We start from the raw sequence: 20,429 nt of genomic DNA, 5'->3' as shown, positions 1-20,429 counted from the left end.
ATAACAAATATGTAGGAGGTTTCTGAGAGCTCTCTCTGCCTGTACAGCTGCCTTTTCTGTTTCCCAGGTGTTTCTGCGTTTATCAAGATTTATTATTCTTGTACAATGGAAAACATCACATTCAGCATGAAAGCGGTCCTAGGGCAAACACTGGATTATATTATATTATATTATATATATAATATATATTATATTATGTTATATTATGTTATGTTATATTATATTATATTATATTATATTATATTATATTATATTATATTATATATTGTTATATATTATTATATTGTGAGGCCAGAGGTGTTGAAACAAATCGCTGGTTACGACTTCACAGGACTGTAACAGCGTGGGCCAGATTCGGCTCTGCTAGAGCAGCACAAACTCAGCATAATCAGAATTACTTCTGGTTTACGCTAATTAATGCAAATAGTGTCTTGGTCCTCCCAGACTCTTCTGCTTCTCAATGCCAACTGTGAAGGCCGGGAATCAGGGAAAACCATCAAGGAAAAAAAGCACTCAGCTCTAATCCATCATATGAAAGGATCCTGAAGTCTCAGTGCTGCACTGGGACAGACCTGGAATAGTTCGGCCACTTGCTTCCATGTTTCTCTGTTCACCTTCCCTGCAGTACCCTCCTCTGCTCTGAAATCCCCATTTTTGTGGCTATTTCCATGGCTGTGACCAGCAGTCGCCCTGGCAGCAGGGTGCACTGTTAGCAGCACTGACTGCAAGGCGGCAGCACGCTCAGTGTTCGTGCCCAGCCCATGGCAGTCTTCCTCCTCTGGATTTCATCTGCCTGGTCTGTGGTCTGTCCCCCAGCTACAGCACCCACAGACAGGCTGGAGCTCACGAGGGACAAGACTTGTGATGGTTTGCTTTGCCTTAAGCTACGCCAAAGGACACCTGAAAAAAGGCATCAGCTCCATCAGAGTGCACATTCAGACCCTAAAACACACCAAGGGTAACCAGGATGGTCAGGGTTTGCCGTCTGCATCTTTGCAGGAGGAAAGCTTTGCTGTCGATGCTCTCTCCCATCTCTTGAATTACTGCAGCCTACCCTGCTCCTCCTCTTTCCAAAGCAGTCTTCACACTCCTCCTTCACTTTCCAAAGACCTCGCTGTCTGCCCACTCCCCCAGAACCCCCAGACTGATGACTCTCCCCACATCCCTCCATCCTGCCCCTGCACAGCATCCCTCCCACCCCCAGTGCCCAAACACTGTCTTCCCAGCCTTGTTTTGCCTCTCAGCTCCTGCTCTCCCAGGGCGCCTGCAAGAAGATGGATTGCCCTGCACAGCTCTTTTCAGGCCAAATGGAGCCTCGATGTAAGTGGGAGGAAAAGCTGAATTAGCACTTTTTGCTGCCAAGGATAGTTCAGCCTCTGAAACCGTGATGGTCTCTGTGGTAACCAGAAGAAGAAGCATTTTGTAACAGGCCTCCTTCCTCTAACTCATTGCACGGTATGTCAAGAGCGGACTGAAGCCTGTGGTCCAGCTCAAATTCCCAGGAGTGGCCATAAGCCCCAGCTCATGTGGGATGCACACACAGGGAGGCCTCGCCGTTACGCACCCCTTCTACCCTGGTAGCTCAGCTGGCTGGTCAGGCAGCCAGCCCACCACCTCCAGCCGCCTTTCTCGATGAATCCCACAATCTCCTCTCTCAGAGATGACTGGGATTTGCAGTCATGTGGAGGAGCTGGGCTTTGCACACATCTGAATCCACCCACTCATTCCCAAAGAGAGGCAGCCTTGCTCCTGGCAGCGCCAGCTCCTCTGAAAGCCCACCTTCCCCAAGCCCATCCAGGACAAAAAGGACCAACTCCCCAGAGCACACAGTAAAAATAAAGGAGGGCGCTTTCATATTTTAAGACAGAATTCATCAGGGAGCTGAACGTGTGTCCCAAGCAGCTGCACAGACACAGCAAGAGCTGCAATAAATAAAAATATGGAACCGGTGGGGTCATGAGCTCCGACCAACTGTGGCCAAGCACAGAGGGAAGGATGAGGGAGCCTCAAACCTGCCCAATGCTGACTCACGGCGGGTGAGCTCCAGAGCTCTCCTCCGTGCCACAAAATCCACAGCAGTGGTGGCACCACCTCGCTACACATCAGCTTTGCCATCACGAGAGTCTGAGAGCAAAGATCGCTGGATTATTCTCTCTCATTTTCTTTTGTATTACAATTATTATTTGCAAGGACCTCAACAGAGGAAGCGTGCGGGAAGGGCTGTGCCTCTCCAGCACAAAGCAATGCCCAACAACCCTCTCTGCCTGTTTGCCTGCACTACAGAATGAGCTCCTCTCAGTCCAAGACACCCCCCCAAATTCCCCAACTCCCCCCAAGAGAGCGGGGCAGGCTGCTTTGCACTGCCTCCCTCTGCACAGAGATGCAGCAAAAACTCTATGTTGTTTGAACTGGGAGTTGAACAGTAAAAGCATGACCTCACTGCACTTGCTTCGCCCCTTGGGGAAAGGACAAGAACGAAGCCTGCGTGACAGACATTACTCGCATTGTTTGACACACAACTGCAGGGTGCTCGGATACCACCAGTGACGAGTGCCATGTGAGCCCCTCCAAATCCAACAGCCCGTAAGTTTGCTACCAGCCGCAGGGCAACATGACTTTCCCCCCTAGTCTGGGAACTGCAGTGGTGATGTCTGAGTCGCATCAGTTTAAGACAGAACACCTGGTTCAGTAACGTTGCAGCCAGCGCTCAGGTTGCTGGATGACCTACCTGAAGGCTGGTAAAACCATTTTCACTGCCAGCAAGCAAGGAGAGCGGCACGCAGCTGGGACACACACTTTCTTCATGCTTGAACTTGTGGCAAAGGTTTATAGGTTGGGAAGGAAAAGCAGTGATGGATAGTAAAACACAGGCATTGAGTCGGTCCGCATCTGGTTGCGGACCGCTTTAGGAAAAAAAGAGACTGATGGTGCACTCTGAAAAAATGTTCTCAAGACAACCACAGGAGAAAGGCAAAACAGAGCCTAAACTTTATGCAGACTTGCTCTGGTTTTTGAGACAGGGAGCAGATGCAGAACTGCAACAAAACTGAGCAGGACAGGCAGCACAGAGCAAGCTGGAGCCACTCGAGCAGAGCAGAGCGCAACAATGAAATCCACTTCCCGCCTCCCCCCCGCCTTCGTTTGGTAAGTAACTATTTCCTCGGGTTATCACAGGATAGATCTTGTTGGATCTTTGCCATCCAGAGGGCCCTTGACAGGCTGGAGAGATGGGCCTGTGAGAACCTCATGAAGGTTCACAAGGCCAAGTGCAAGGTCCCGCATGTGGGTCAGGGCAATCCCAAGCACAAGTACAGGCTGGGCAGAGAATGGACTGAGAGCAGCCCTGAGGAGAAGGACTTGGGGGTGTTTGTTGATAAAAAGCTCAACATGAGCCAGCACCGTGCACTGGCAGCCCAGAAAGCCAACCGTATCCTGGGCTGCATCCAAAGCAGCGTGGCCAGCAGGTCGAGGGAGGGGATTCTGCACCTCTGCTCTCATGAGACCCCCACTGCAGTGCTGCGTTCAGCTCTGAGGTCCCCAACATAAGAAGGACATGGAGCTGTTGGAGCAGGTCCAGAGGAGGGCCATGAAGATGATCCGAGGGCTGGAGCAGCTCTGCTATGGAGACAGGCTGAGAGAGTTGGGGCTGTTCAGCCTGGAGAAGAGAAAGGTCCAGCGAAACCTTCCAGCAGCCTTCCAGTACCTAAAGGGGCTACAAGAAAGCTGGAGAGGGGCTTTGGACAAGGGTGTGTAGTGATAGGACAAGGGGCAATGGCTTTAAACTGAAAGAGGGGAGACTTCAATTAGGTCTAAGGAAGAAATTTTTTACAATGAGAGTGGTGAGGCACGGGAATAGGTTTCCCAGAGAAGTTGTGGATGCCCCATCCCTGGAATTGTTCAAGGTCAGGCTGGATGGGGCTTTGAGCAACCTGGTCTAGGGGAAGGTGTCCCTGCCCATGGCAGGAGGATTGGAACTAGATGATCTTGAAGGTCCCTTCCAACCCAAACCATTCTATGATTCTATGATTTTTTTATTTGCGAAGTGAATTTTTCAAGTCATTAGAAATGTAGATGGCAAGTATCATCTCCATGGCAACACATCACATCCCCGAAAACGTGCTCACACAGCTCACAGGACACCGGAGCGACATGGAGGGAAGGCTCTCCTTCCATGGGCAGCTCCTCCAGCATCATTGCTGGTACTTCAGCTTTGTGCTGACGATAGCCATAACACAGAGAAACACCTAGAGAACATATGCAATATAGGGACGAGCCCATAAAACAGCAGAATTGCACAAAGGAATCTGATAATAGTGAATCAGAGACTGCATGGCAATTTTACAGTGAGAAACTGCATCAGGAAAAGCCTGTCTTTCTAAGATCTATTAATGGGAGTGTGACATAAGATGCAGGAAGAAACTCTTCTGCTTTACTGGGTGCCATGAGGCCTTAGCTGGACTGCTGTGTCCAGCTAGGGGCACCACTTTTTAAGGAAGGTGTAAAAATACCATAGAGAGTCCCAAGGAAAAATAACAAGGATGGCTAATGAGTTGGAAAATGTGATCTACAGTGAAAGTTCAGAAGAAAGGGAGTGGTATGGTCTGGCAAAGGCACAGCCCAGAGACATCACAGCAGCAGTCTTACAAGTTTTAAATTCTCTCATGAAGAAGATGGCAACCAGCTGTGCTGCAAATTCCCCAAGGACAGCAGATGTGGCTGGCTGACTTTGCAGCAGAGAAGGTTTAGATTAGATCTCAAGGAACCCTGCCAGGCAGAGACAGTAAAGTCACAGGGAGAGTGTGTGTCCACATCTCTGGAAGCATCGCAGTGAACAGTACCCAGGCATTTCTCAGAGCTGGCTTGCAAGCACCTGATCCTGCTTCAGCCTGAAAACAAGGCAAACACTGGGCTCAGAGACCTGGCAAGACCTCCTGCGGTCCTAATTCTGCAACTGAAGGAAGCTCTCTGCAAATTTGCTTGCTGCCTCTTGGTCCAGATCCTGCTATACCCTTGAGGGAGAGAGGTAAAACTGAACACGACCGTGCTTGTTCATGACCAGCCCTGCCATTTCAGCTGCATTCCAGACTACGGACTCTCAGATCTTCCACTTCTGACTCCAGCCTTTTGGCTGGAAACCTCCTTTCCCACAGGATGTCCTGGTTGGTGTCTCCTGTCCTCCAGAAACTGTCATTAATTCTGCAGGTCCTTACAGTTATCAATTTCTCTGTACAAGAGTTTAACACAACTAGCTACAACTTGTTCCAGCCTTCATGCTGAATAGGCTTCTGGGTTCTTCATTTCATGAAAACAGGTATGACTAAAGCCTTTAATCACTAGTCTTTGGTTAAATCTTGTGATCCCCTTTCCAAATTCATCCACCTAAACTTTTCAACAGGTTTTTGTATGGCTGAAATCATCTAATCTTCCTTTGCATCTGGTGTAAAAAGGCAAACAGGGCCCAGCCTGTCTCCTCCTCTTCATCATCTCCAAGCAATGCCATCTGGCCAACAGAACACCTTGACAAAGATACTCCATGTATGTGCTGGCTGAGAAGCAGCTCTGAACACACCTTCAAGAGAAGTTGCAAGAGGAGTATAAAGACATCAAGTGAAAAGAGATTTAAAAGATGTAAAGCCTAAGCTAAGCCAGGCAAGGAAGTGGTTAACTTGGGGTTCATTACAACAATTGTATAAATAGATGGCACAGGAAGTCTGGGGCCCTCAGAAGGAAGAGGAAGTGTTTTCCTTTCCTGAGTCAAGGCACAAGGAGGAACTAGGAAACTGGTCATCTGGTTATATTGCTTAAGGCCGATCTTTTCTAACCAGAATGCCTTAAAACAGGTATTTAAACCCATATATAGGCATTTCAGTAACAGTCAGTAAGTTTTCAAAGTTATAAAATTCTTGCAATACCCACCAGCTTAAACGGAAGCTGAAAATCAGGTCACTTCTACTTTGGTGAGAAAGGCTGGCAGGAACTACTTTCCTTTTAGGTTTGAAAAAAAATTTCTTAGGCTTCCTGGCTTGGAAAAAAGTTGTCTTCAAGACTGTCTGTTAGCTAGGAAGTCTACGTGGAATTTTTAAATTTGCTTTTGGCTCTCATGTAGGCAAGCTTTTATATTTCACTAAAGAGCTGAACCTAAGAGCTAAGAAATTCCTGAAAAAATATTTTTTAAAGCATTTTAAAGCAACCTGTTTGTGTTTCAGTTTTGTTTTGTTAGTAAAAAAAAATCTTATTTTTAGATCAAATCTTGTGCTAAGAAATTTCAGGAGCCTTTCACAGGAATGGGATCACAGACAGGAATCACAGCTGGGAGAAACAGCTACCTCCCAAAATACAAGCCACCCAGAAACGTACTCTATTTTGAACGCAACACCCAGGGCTGGGAAGAATGTGGGGCTAAGTAAGGAGTACATTAAGTACGTGGCTGAGGAAAAGGAGGATCCTGTGACATGGAGGGCAGGTAAAAGAATGGATTTTAAGAAGTGGTGGGAACCTGTGAGCTGGCAGAGGAGTTCGGATGCCAGGTAAAGCTCAGGGAGAGAGTGCCTGGCAGGGGAACCAAGCACGGGAGAAGAGGCAAGGGGAGAAATCTGGGGAACCTGGGCAGAGGATGCTGCTGGATGGCTGGAGCAGCGCTTCCTCACCTGGAAAAAAATCATGTAAATTTTTTTGAGAATGGCACAGGGTAAGCGCAGCTGTAAATTATATAACTTGAATAACGTTGAAGAGAATGGAAGGTGAATAGTCCCTGCCTCCTCGAGATGAGAGGTGATGAAGCCTTTCTTGTCCCATTCTGCATACGGTTTGGTCCTGATGTTCAAGTTTGCTTGTTCATGTCACTTTTGCTACAGTGACCTTTTACACTTAAGACTTTAGGTGAAAATCATGGAAATCAGAGAGTTCTGGGAAAGAGGGCTTCAGAATTTCTGAAAGAGATTATTCATGGAAGGAAACATGGAAATACAATTTAATAACAACTAAGTATGTATTAGTTCTAGCTTGTGTTCCTGGCTCAAAATCATTCATCCGAACAGCTAAAACGAAGTTAGAGGAGAAGAAAAAATAAAAGAAAATTACTGCATTGTCAATCCTATAAAATTCCCTCTGTTCCTCAAATGCAACTCAAATGAGGGGCACCATTACATACCGCCTCTACCACAAGCTCCATTTCTTTAAGTGTAATACTGATTTAAGAGACACTGTATATGAATTACTGGCACTGGATCACAATTCCGTTCTTATTAAACGTATTAAAAAATGGGAACACTAAAGAACTTCCACTCTCACACTAGTTTGCACAAACATTTGTTCAAGTTCAGCACCTACTTTGCTGCTTGCTTGCTTGCAACATGTGCATGAATACGAATCCTATTGCTGCTAGCTGGAAACAAGTCAACCGGGTGCAAACAAACATTCTTGCCTCCATTGCTAACCGGGCAGGAGGGCACATCATGGCTTCACTGCCAAATTGTCTGGTACACTGCAAACCTAGATTAAAACCTGAAGTCCGTCCTGATCCAATTTTGGCCAAGACAGCCATCTCACTTTTTCCTATCCACAATGTCACGGAAAAGACTTGGGAAGCACAATGCATTTTGCTCATGCTCAGTTTCAAATGCCTAACACATTCTATGTGTGGATTGCGAGCCCAGTTTGAGTTAATCTTAAAAAGATCCTGCCTGTCGCATCTGCCACTTCTGATCTCTTCTGGCCCTGCAAGATTTTTCTGCTAAACGATCCCACTCAGGCTTCGCTCTGGCACCTCAAAGATTGATCATGTTCACAGGTAGGAAGTGCTCCCATGGCAGAACTGGGACATTTGCAAAATAAAAGAGGCTGTTGAAGAGAAGGGATACTGAAAGGAGTTCTCAGTAGAGTAAAGCTGGCTGCCAAATTTTTATCTCAAGTTCCTTGTTAAAATTCTACATCCTAAAGAAAAACAGAAGTTCTGGAAGGTAGAGGACCTATGGAAGTCTTTAGAACCAGCATTCTCCTACACAAGATAAAGATACAGGTCATAAAAATAACGTACTCAGATCCTACTTAGGGACCCCATTCCTCTCTGCCCCAGCACGCCACAGTTCACATAAAAAGTATGTTAATTACCAAATATCTAACCAATATATTTAGATAGAAGCCAGTAAGAACAGCAAGCAATTACAGAAAGGACCAACAGCACGTACTTGAGGTAGTCCTTCACACTAAATAAACCATTCAAACTCTAGGCATCAAAACAGATTTAACCAACACAGCATATAATGATCCAAATCATAGCATCGAGAGAAACCTCCTGAGCAACCAACCCTTTCAGCATTTCTCTGTGTTATAATAAATAAGATTTACATCAACAACCAGCAAACAACAGTACGGTACCATGACAGAACATGAGGGACTGGTATTAAATTTAGCTACAGGGTGCAAGTCAGATGAGTTGGTGATGAATGAGCAAGGACTGCAGATCCATGAGGATCCGATGCAATTTTTTTAGCACTTCTGTAGCATGTGGGTAGAATTTAAGTAAAAGTTTTGGAGTACGCTACTTCTAACACCTTTTGTAATTTTATCACAAGCCTTGTGCTTTTTGGTTTTTCACTGAAAAGCTTCAGCACTTGAAGTCAAATGAAAACTTCCATTTCCATTTCTTCATAAAGTGTCTAGCTCTAATGATTACCAAGACAAGCTGGAAACACAGGTCCTCAAGAGTGAGCAAGGCAACCAAGGCAGCAAATGTAACATAGTCATCATTTCTGAAGGTGCTTTGTGGAGGTCATCGTTCTGATTTTGTCAGCGCTCACTGCTGACAGTAACTGAGCTGGGGAAACTATTGCAGGTTACTGATACTTGCTTCTCAGTGGAAATTCCCAAGTGCCTTTCAGCTTTTCCCTCTATAGAAGGCAATAAATACCTTCCCAAGCAACAACGTGTGGGGTTTGAAGTCCTACAAGAAAGAACTTTTCCCGGAGACAGGTGAACGTGTGCCTACACTGGCTCTGCCTGCACAGCAGGGCAGGACCCCTCAGCTGAGATCAGTCCTACACTACATTTCTGGAGGTTTCCTCTAAGCTGTGCAGGCAGACAGCGGAGGATCCATAATCAGCTTTCTGCTTTCCCTATTGTCTTCTGTGCAGAATGAATCCCAGTTTCAACAGACACCAAGCGCTAAATAGGCATGAATTATGTAAAATATCCAGTGGAAAAGAGAAAATGTAAGATTAAAGAAGTTACACTTACTGAAGATACACTGCTGAACCAAAGCCATGCAGGCAGCAGGTACACGTAAAATAGCTGCATTCACCACATGATACTGCATAACTTTCTTGGATTGCATAATTAAAACCCATAAGCAAACACAGATAAGGGTGAGCACCTTAGTGTTACAATTTCCTGTCTTCAGCCTGCAAAATTTCTCCGGCTTTAAACTGCAGCAACTTTTCTTTTTGTGGCACTAAGGTCAACCACTCATCCTTTCCTTCAAGGGACTGTCCCTTATTTCATTCATTTACTGCATGAGAAAGACAAACCCTTTCTTGATTAGAAGTAAGCACTGAGCCATTCCCACTAATTGAACAGATACAGAATCCAGCCTGAAGAAGCACCGTCATTTAACAAAACTAACCACAAAAAAAACCATCCCTCAAAGCCTTTCCTTTTATGTTCTCCCCTTAACTGCTCCTCTGAAATAAAAATAGCGGACGTGGTGTTACAAATTTTTTTGTTAAACTTTGCCCCCTAAAATTGGACCCAATCCCAGGTTTCTGGTTTTGCATATACAGGGATGTGGCATACAACGAAGACAAACTTCTGGAAAGGCTACCTAGTGCCTCTGCGAACAGCTGGTGCTCGCTGCATGTGGGTTCTACCATGTTCGATCACAAAGAGTACTACATACTAAACCTTTTAAACCACACAGGTCGCTACAGCCCTGTCAAGTTTTGGAGAATGAGGTCTAATGCAGAGTTATCTGGAAATTTTAATTCAGGCTTAACAGCCCTCTAACGCAGAGCGACCCCAGCACGTAGGGAGCTTTGCTATACTTTGCCCATGGGGTTTGCTGAACCCGGCTGTGCTGGGCGTTACCTTTTAAAATACTGGAAAAGGAGAGCTTCAGAGCCCTGGGATGGAACAGAGGGAACTGACTTAGACTTTCAGAGGAGAACCAAGATGGAAAGCTCTGGCAGAAGTTACAAATTGAAGACAAAAGAAGTCAGAGAGCAGGGCAAAGACTCGGGAACAATTGAAAGCTGACTTCATTCTCTCAGAGGGACTCTGAAATGACTGAATCTGAGCTATCTTTGCTAAAGTCTGTTTCGCTTCCCTAAACCACTTTGTCATTTGAAATCAAGCCTTTTGTGCTTTGTGTTTATGCAGCAATCTGAAAACTAAAGGATTCTAAATTTCTTTTAAAACGTCATGAAATAGCTTCAACCCCCACAAGGTAAATTTGAAAAGTATTGGTGGAGCAGACCCCATTTACCTAAAACAAGTGCAACCAGGACAATACTTTAAATTGAACATGTCGTTACTTACAGCTGATTGTAACTTTACATTTTATATTTATATCAGCGATAAGCTGCAGTGCATGTAAGGTCTAGTGGTCCCATTCCCTACGTCTGCAGAGCAGATTGAGTGAGCAAGATCTAACTGGAGCCTAAGCATTACTCGTGACCTGCCCGGTGAGTTACATCTCTGCATGGGGGACGCAGCCTGCAATGATATGTCCCAGCAGCAAATAAAGATACATCTCTAAAGAAGAAAGGGCATCACCTTGTCAGTAACCAGCGCAGAAAACAATTTTGTACAGATGGCGGTATTTGCCGTAAGACTCACTGTCAACAAATTCAACGGCAATGTTTCCAAGACTCATTCCTATCTTAAATGATCAGGATGAAAAGCCTCATAGAGCATCAACAATATATTAACTTCTCTTTCTTTGAGAAAAGAACTCAAGACTTGCCTGAAAACGAGTACTTTTCTCTGTGACCCATCATGCCTCAAAGCACAGAAGCAATAAAATGTAGTGCTTCATTACCGCACAGCTGAAAGACATTCAGCTGTCTCCCTGAATACTTTAATTCAGTTACGAAGCTTCACCAGAAGTCTTTGGAAATATAAAATATTAAAAGCATAAGACAATCAAATGATGTAAATGCTATGTGACTGATAATATTAAAGTGAATATCCATCAAATTACTGAAAAATGAGAATATTATCTTGTTGATAATATTGGTTGCATAAGTTTTCAATTATTTTTCCTCATCTGACAGAAGAGGCTTAGAGTTTCAGGAAAATTTTTATTTTGCTACTCCTGGAGATGTTGAGGTGTGTGTTCCCAAGGTGCTCACCTCAATTAGGATAATACATTTGGCCTCTCAAGCGCAGACTAACTAATTTGAAAAAAACTATTTTTAAAAACACTCTTTTATAGTTCTCAGTCCATGAGCAGAGGTTATTACTCCTTCCTTTAAAAGTGCCCACAGAAATGGTTGATTTGGGATGGAAATGTCTGCGGGGAGGTGAAGGGAGAGCAAGAACTGCCTAAAGTATATTTGCTGCTGGAGAAGGTTTCTGTGCTGTTGGAGGCTGAGGCTCCCACCACCTCCCAGTCATCCATCCCCCAGTCAAAGTCTCTGCCCCAGTTCTGTGCCAAGAGCAAACTCGATTGTTCACGCATTCAAGCTCTCATAGCAGGAACTGAAAGATCCAGTGGGGCAGGAAACTGCTGCTGGGTATGTGGTTGTGGGTGGTCAAAGCCTTTTGAGAGGATAATAAGGTGAAACAATTATTCTTCTAGAACAATAACTGTTAAACTGATTACTGTGTAACAGGTCTAATCTTTATCTTCCGAACCTTAAACTATTTGCAGTGCCTGGAAGTTGCTTTTGTACATTCAGTGATGATTGCCTACTTGCAATTTTCAATTCTTTAAGCATGGTGAAGGCTTTATGACATAACACATTTATTGGAGGGCAAACTGTAAGAGAAATTGATGACATTCTTTGGCATTTCATTCTTTGGAGTGAAGTTTTATCTGAAAGCTCATCCATATAAAGGAAAAGGGGTTTCAATTCATGGCATGTATTGGCTTTCAAATATCTGATTTCATTTTTAGAAGCTTGAAAAACAAAATAGTTATAACACTTAACCTGATTTAAGTCATCTTCTCTGATTTTTTTTTTTTTTTTTTTAATATTTTCAGGAAACTGGAAACATTCTGGAAGGGTTCAAACTAGACAAAAGCTGGATATGGTTTGTTTGTATGAAGAATTTTGTAAACTGAGAGATTCAGTAGCAGGAATGTGCATGTTTCAGGAAATACCTAGTTCTCTTATTAAATGCTGCTTCTTTCAGTTTTTCAAAACCTGTGAAACGCGTCACGTTTATTCCTACCTCAGATGCAGCAGTGGAAAAAACATTTTCCTTGTATAAACAGATGCGGATAGTTTGCAGCAACGTGAAGTACACAGATTTGCTGAGCCCTGACTGCAAATTATTTACAGTCTTTACATGTAGGACTGTAAAGAGCTTTACAAACTGATTTAAATCAACAATAAATTATATGGGAAAATATTCAAATTGGAATATCTACCATTTTCAGTAATAAAACGAAGCTTGATGTAATTAAATTATGTGTTTGGGTATACTAAAAATGTGTTTCCCTAACCATGTTTTGAGACATTGCTCCTAAGTATCATCTGGTTGTCCACTTGTCCCTTGTTTCTGTCCAAGAAAGTAATCACCCTAATCATAGATCAGCCCTTCAGTACCAACAGTGTACCACAAGCACAGCAAGTTACTTACACAAGTAAGTAACTCCAGTGAAATCAATTCAATTCTCAGCATTAACTTTTCTTGAAATTTACTGTTATGCATAAAATCCAACTTTTATGCATAACAATGAGGCTCTTGACTCTTCAGTGGGGTCTCCAACTCCAAAGCTTTGCTAAGACCACTCAGTTTCACCTTAAGAGTGGGCTGCACCTCCTGGTTCTTTCCCTTCCCCTTGGAGACCCTCTCTCTGCTTCCTGCTGAAATACTCCCTCCAAGCCCCCTGTGCCCCTCTGTCCCTCATGCACTGGTGTGTCCCCTTCTCTCCCCTGCAGCCACACAGGTGCTGATTGTCTCCCTGTAACTACCAGGGACGTTGGCATGCACCGCATGGTGCTCGCACCTCTCACGTTGGCAGCACACCAGCCCAAATACACGCACCCTGCCTGCCTGGAGGGGGTGGCTGTCCAGCCGGCGTGTCCCAGACCACCAAACATCCTCCTTGGTGGGATGCTTGGTCACCTCCTGCCCTTCAACGCAGAGGGAGGCCAACAGTGCCCGATGCTTCTCAGCTGCAAGCAGACCATGGATGTCTTACAGTCCCCGTGCAGTCTGTAGGTGATATTTTGAGCAGGTCTGTGCCTGCCCTGTCCTCACTAGAGACCATAAGGTTTTGAAATCAACTTGAGCAAGTACAAAATCCTAACATAGCTGTCTGACAGCAGTCATAAGTGGCTGCAACGTTGTGAAAGGGTAAGCATCACCTAAAGGATTTTGCTTTGTGTTGTCTCCCACTGAAACCAGCTCAAGTTCAATTTCCTAGCAGAAAAGTTTTGGTTAGATATGGATAGATCCAAGGCAAATCACAAAATCCTTACTACAAAAAACCTTTTCTTGGCCACACGCGTCAGAGCTGCAGAGCAAGTTCAGATTACAGTGTCAGTATCAAAGAGGAAGACAAAAACTTTGCCTCTCTCTGCAAAGGGCTCACAAAGGACTTGGAACTGCATGTGCCTCAGCCAGACACTGCCTCAGACACTGGTGACAACAGTGGTGACACCAGAGATGCAGGAACTGACCTAAACTCACGCTCTTATCAGATCATGCTGGCAGGATGGGCAGCCGTATGTCTGCACACTGAGAGCAGGTTAGCGCACCGGATGAAGCTTTTGTGCTGAGCTCCACCCTGGAGGACTCATAACGTAATCCAGGACAAATTCTGCCTGGAGGAAAGGACAATCCTGCTGACTGACTGAGGCGAACAGGCAGCACTCTCATTGTGTGTCTTGCTTGTCCCAGGACAGAGGACTTGGTCTTTCTGGCATATTTAGCCAAACCATATGCAGAGTACAAATCTAGATGTTTTCTCCCAAAATGGGTTTCTAGAAGTGTGCTGGCAAGGGAAGGTTTCAGGAGGAAACCCTATATACAGTATGTATTGGCTCTCCTACCTTCTGGGAGCCAGTGCTGCAAGTACACTGGTAACCTACAGCTTCAGCGTCGGTTGATACAGTGAGCCACAGCTGCTGGCCTGCTTTCTAACTGCTCACATAGCACCAGTTGTTTCCTGTTGCACACAGCCTCGTATCAGACTAGAAAATTTTACCAGAAAAAAAAAAAAGCAGCTAGATGATCACTCAATGTAAAACAGTGCTGCTAGAGCATCTATAATTTTCACTGAAGTCAGCAAAACGTACAAGTAGATAGGGTCAGACTCTTTCTCTGCAACAAATAGTAACTATGAGCATAAGTAATTTTTAATGAGCCCGTTACATCACTGGTGAATTTCAGCACAGACACAAGCAGTGCTCACACGCAAAAATGACGATCTGGCACCAGAACTGCAAAATAAACATCTCCTGCATTTACCCACGGAGCAGAGCACAGGAAGATGCACACACACCGCTGCTTTCCGTCAAGGAGACGGGCAGCTAGGACAGCCCGGGAAGGTGAAGTGGAAAGAAAAAGGCAGTAACTTTAAAAACACTAATGTTTTCCATATTGTTCTCCTACGCAGCACAAGAAGGCGGCAGTTTTTCACTGTTCCTTCTCACAACAAGGTAATCCACAGAAATTGCCAACCAAAACCCTGGAGCTGGTCAAACAGTTTTGCTCAAAGCAAAACAAAACAAAACCAAAAAAAGTTTATTAAAATAATGAAGGAGGTTGGAGCACGTGCAATGCAAGACATGGTCTTCATTCAACTCACCTCTGTCCCATTAATTTTTTTTTAAAAAAAAAAGGTGAAAAGTTCAAAATTGCTTATCTGGACTTTTTCAAAAGGATGATCCATTTCTTCCATCTGAAACAACAATTTTCTTCAACATCCTGGCAGCACTGCGATAACTTCTGAAAAGCTCAACACCAAAAGGAAACATTTCACCTGAATGCATTTTTTTTAATTTTTCAGTTTGCTTGAAAACATAAAGCAGTTCCTACTCCTGGCTCAAGTCAAGCTCTATTTTTGCCCTCTCCTGTGGAGCAGCCAAAAAATACAAACACTATTGAAGGCATTGTGGGTGACTGGAGCCTCAATCTTTGGCAGCTCACAACATCTGAAGGTAGGTACCCGGCTTGAGGCAAGAGCTCTGATGGTGGCATGAATGGGAAAGCAGACTGAAGGGTAATAAAAGAAAAAAAAAAACACGAAAACAAACCACAAGGTTTGGTTGGCAAGAAGGAGGCAAGAGCACCCTTGCCAGAAGGAAGCAGCAGTGGTCGGGGAGGCCTGAGCCCTGAGGTGGCGGACAAACGTGTCTGGTTCAAGTTCTGGGTCGCAGGATGGGAACGTTACATGACTGAGCTGAAGCACCAGGTCATGCCCACAGCAAAGCACTGGGACGCTGCGCCTTCCTCAAATTCAGAGACTAGACTGTGCCGCACAGCACAGAAGGCTAGAGCACACGATGAATAAAAATCTGTCCATGGCACTGAGCTACCAAAAGCCTGCTCTGCAAATGCCCCAGTTTCGTAAGGAGACTCCACCTTTAGCAAGAAGCTAAAGCTGTTCCCAGAACTACAAGGCTGACTCTCTCTCAGCCCCATTTGTGCGACGCTGACATCTGTCCATCAGGGTATCTCCCCCCAGCCTTCACTCAGAGTGGCAGGAGGTAAGTGCTTGATCCTGCAAACGACCTATCAAGGGCTATGTGACAGGCTAAGACGCAATCTAGCTGCCACTGAGCAATGACTGATCGCGTAGCAGCTAGATTGCTGAACGGCCATCAGATAACACCAGCTGTGAACTCCTATTTCAGATGAACCAGAAATTTAGAGACACCAAACTCCACGGGGTTTTAGAGATGCTACCACACTACCCTATACCAGTCTGCATTTACTGACCAGCAACTCCAGTGTCGTCTTCCTTCTCACCACCTCTTTCAATCATCCTCACTCAGGAGACATGTTATAGTCTTGACAGTGAGCTTTTAAAATTGCAGCAAATAAAGGCAATACAGGGTAAAGCATTAGGCAAGGGCAGTACCACAGTTTTTCAACAGCAGCTTTTGACCTCAGCGTCTTTTCGCACTGAACAAGAGCCAGCTGTAATAGGAATCCCCTTACGTGCCAAGTCTGGCAGTCTAAGGGGCTTCTCTGGGCTCTTCAGGCAACAGGGGACGGGCCAAGGACAATTCAGCCCACCCAGGTCAGAAACCTGTTTCTTCCTTACTGACTAGAGATACAACTCAGCTTTGAGTATCTGACAGCTTTGATTGCACATCTAAAATGAGGAGGGATGTGTGTGTGAATACTTATGTATCACACACATCCTCTGATCCTGGGAAAGTCAGCAAGGGACAGCTATTTCAAATTACTTTTTGGTAATCCAATCCTCCTTAACAGACTAGGACTGAGTTCCCTGTTTGTAAAATGGGAACAAGAGCACTTCCTCTCGTTGAGGAGATGCTAAGATCACAAGGAATTCAGACTGTGCAGTGATGAGGTTCATATTAACATCTCAGGTAGTAGTATACAAGAGGTGCTTTAACTGACAGCATAGGAAAGTTTTACCTCCTATGAATCTGGACGGCAAGAACTGACCATAAATGTCCGGCTTAGAAAGACAGATTTAGTGTCGTCAGTTTGTCTCTAGTGTTTAGTATGACCTTATGATTCCCAAGGACTCCTTTGCTGCTCCGTCCCTCTTTGCACAAACATGGTTACACTCAGCTAGTCTCCAAACTTTCAACAACTCTGCATTAATCATGCCTCCCCATTTGAGCAAGGGAAAATCATATTTGTTTTTACAGAGAAGAAGGTTGAAGGACCGCAGCTGTGACTTGCCGGACAGGCAGGCAGCAGCTAAGCTAAGTCGGGGGCAGTTGATTTCCAGCCTCACGCCCCTACTCTGGATCTCTACGTAACTGTACATTTTTTTGCTCTCTTCCTGTCTCAACTTCTCAGTGTTGTACTACAGTGAGAGCTGCAGGCTAACAGATATCTTGATAAGTAATTATTCTCAGCCTAAGGACAATGATCTCTCCTTGCTGTTACAGATCCTGTGTTTCCAGGGGGTTTTGTTACTCCTCCTCCCATCCCTTCCTTAAATGTGTTTTCACCAGCAGGATGCAAGTTTGATTCATCCAAGCCACAGATTTCTTTGCCTGTATTTTGAAGGCTCAAGGAAGGGAAGGAGAAAATTCAGCAGCCTCAGAGAAGAAAGGAAAGAATTTATATTTGTGTTTGAAGAAAAACAGTCTATGACTGTAACCACTATGGCCTGGTATGTTTTGGGGGGATACCAGTTTGATTCCAGATATGGAGGAAAGAGAGGTTCCTGACTATGCTAACTGCTGCGCAGTTGCTGCAGATGCAGAAAGCCAATGGCAGATCACTTAGCATGTCACAAAATGCTGGAAGGACGTATGCAAATATTTTTTTCCTCAGCCTCAATGCAAAAATGTGCACCTCCCTTTCTGCCACCTGTACTTGAAGAGTTAATTTAACCATGCAAAAAATTACACCGAGTACCATTCCATTCGTGCTGGACCAAGCTCTAATTTTAAAAAGAAAAATGAAATCCACCCTCCAAGACTCAAAAAAAATGTGAAGAAACTCACCGCTTTAAAGGTGAAAAAAATCCCCAGAGTGGCAGAGGGAGAGCTGTCATGTCACAAGAGCTGTGTTTGTAGCTGTGATATTACACATCTTCTGAACCTGCTGTCACCATGAAAAATGCCTGACAGACAACAGCCCAGATCTGGGCAGGAAGACAACTTTGTTAGCTTCAGGAAGGAGCACTCTGCAGGCAAAAAAGGTCACATTGCACGATCGGGGCCTATTATTTGTAACTAATACACACTAATCTCAGGATTTGGTACTGAATTTTTTCTATGTCTTTTTTTTTTTTTTTAAAATAAACCCAGAAATGAGAAGCATCTACTGATTGCTATATTAACTTAACGTCTGATCTAATTCCATAGCATTGGTAGACTCTTTCTTTTTTAATGGGATTTTTTAAAACGTCAAAACTCCATCCTATTCAATAGCTTTTACGTCCTTGCACAGGAAAACTATTCTTTTCAAAACTCAGATCTTTTAATATACATGAAGTAGTTTTTGTTTTATCCAAAACCAACAGAAAAGCAACCAAAAATGTCTGGCCCAGCTGGAACAACGTACCAAGAACAGCAGCCAACAACATGGGCCTGTTTTGCTCTGAGCCTCAATTACAACTCTCACTGCGTCTCTCTCTTGCCAGAAGAAACCAGCCCCTTTCTTCTGCCTCTCCCACAGAACTGGAATAAGCAGCACGAAACGAGAGGTGGTGCGTCTTCAAAATATGAGTTAACAACACACTTGATTTAGCCTACTCCTGATATTCAATCTACAGCTCCTGGCAACCCAGCATACAAAGGTATTCCACCACAATCCCTCTGCATCCCACAACATGTAAACAGAGAAGTCCCTCACAATCACAACACAGATCTCAAGAGAAACTAACAAATTGGTTTGGGTGTACTGCTAGTAGACCATATTTCATTAACAAATCTGGTTGATTTCAAAAGCCTTCATTCAGAAAGATCCCTGGAGTCTTAATAACACTGTCTGGATCCAGCAGTAGTCCAGTAATCCCTCCCCAGAGAGGAGATGAGGACATATTTATTTGTAATAATACCCTGCAAAATTGTCTACGAACTAGAAGGTGAGGAGGTGAAGGTGTGTGCGGCCGGGAAAGCCTAAGCTGACTGACCTCAGCCACATCATCTGCTCGTTCATAAACCTTGATCCAGTATGAGAGCTGCCCGTTGCTACAGAAGAGAGAAACACTGATTTCTTACGGCTGCAGTGCTCCGATCTGCGGACAAATGCAATAGCTGTGCATGGAAACAGGCCCTTTGTCATGGCAGAAACAATTACAGATCCAATACAAACTGGGAAACGTAACGTGCACCTTCCCAGGTTGTAATGTACAGAACTACATGCCAAGCCTGCACCATGGCTTAGCTGGCAGGTCCTGGGAGCTGCCTGCAGCCGAGAGCTCTCGGGAGAGCTGCTTGCACACAGGCACGCTGCTCTGAACTCAGATTTCAACTCCACTCATCACTTGTGGTGTCGGTGCCCTTCTAGGAGAGGCTGCAGGCCGGGCTGCATGCTCAGCATCGCTCGCTGGGGGCAGCTGGGGTACGAGGAGGGGGCCAGTGCTTGCCCAGGGTGCTGAGACCCATCCGGGGCACATAAGGTTGCGTAGCTGCCTTTGCAGGTAACCTCTGGCCTTCCCTTCTTCTGTCCCCTCAGGTGAAAAGCCAACGTATGATCATTTCCATGCTTGTTTCCTAAAAGACAAAGCAGCTACCAAACTTACACCCCAAACCTATTCAGAGTTAGGGTTCTACAAGTTCCCTTCTTCATCACAGTGCCAGTGCAAAGAGCAAGGACGTCATTAGGAGGGCTGGGCTCCCATCCCAGCTCTGCCACAGAGCTGCTGCAGGACTTGGCTACTTGTACCCATTCCCTGGCCCACAGGTCTCCCCAACACTGTCCCCGCCTGGGATGTTTTGCTTGTGAGCTATCTGGCACAGTAAGATCCTGATCGCAGCAGCCGCTCTAGGTACTGTAAATAATGATAAACATCCTATCACCTTCTGGACACCTGTCTTACCATCAAAACACATCATCATACCTGCACAATATGCCAAAACACATTATATAGGACAATAAGGCTGAGATCTATCAGATGATGGGAAAAAAATCGAGTATTACTACCAACAGCTTGCAGCATAAGGTGTGGAGCCAGATCAGAATGACAGGTCATTCATTCCAGCTGAGTGCTGGCACCCACGCTAGCAGCCTGCAGAGCCTGCGCAGGTTCCTCTGCACGGTGCTCTGGGAAAACGGATTAGCTTTGGTGACACGTTATAGTAATGCACACAGACCCAGGTCAAGTCTGGTAGAGTGTCCTGCTGCCAGTTTCTCCTCAGAAACAGAAATGCCATGGAAAGCAAGGCAGAAGTATCTCAACAGCTCCGGGGAAACCAGCTGAAACTGGCAAGGCCAACTAGAATACCGCGCAGTCCTCTGGAGCACAGCATCAAGAGCCTGGAATTGGCCTTGGCGGCAATACAGTTGTGTTTGTGCAGAGCTGCATCTGAGGGGGCTTCTCAGAACAGCCTGAGTCACCCAAAGGTGCCTCTTGAGGGAACCAGGCTGGGTGTCTGCAC

General features: G+C 45.0%; 1 protein-coding gene across 1 annotated transcript in view; it reads right to left on the bottom strand.

Moving 5' to 3' along the window:
• The window catches only part of INPP5D (inositol polyphosphate-5-phosphatase D), a 61,857-nt gene that overhangs the window by 31,069 nt on the left and 10,359 nt on the right, over nucleotides 1-20,429 (bottom strand). The gene's annotated exons all lie outside the window — the stretch shown is intronic.

This window comes from Tauraco erythrolophus, chromosome 11, assembly GCF_009769465.1.
Source record: "Tauraco erythrolophus isolate bTauEry1 chromosome 11, bTauEry1.pri, whole genome shotgun sequence".
Lineage (NCBI taxonomy): Eukaryota > Metazoa > Chordata > Aves > Musophagiformes > Musophagidae > Tauraco > Tauraco erythrolophus.
The sequence above is the reverse complement of the archived record's forward strand: the minus strand, read 5'-3'. Positions and strand labels throughout refer to the sequence as shown.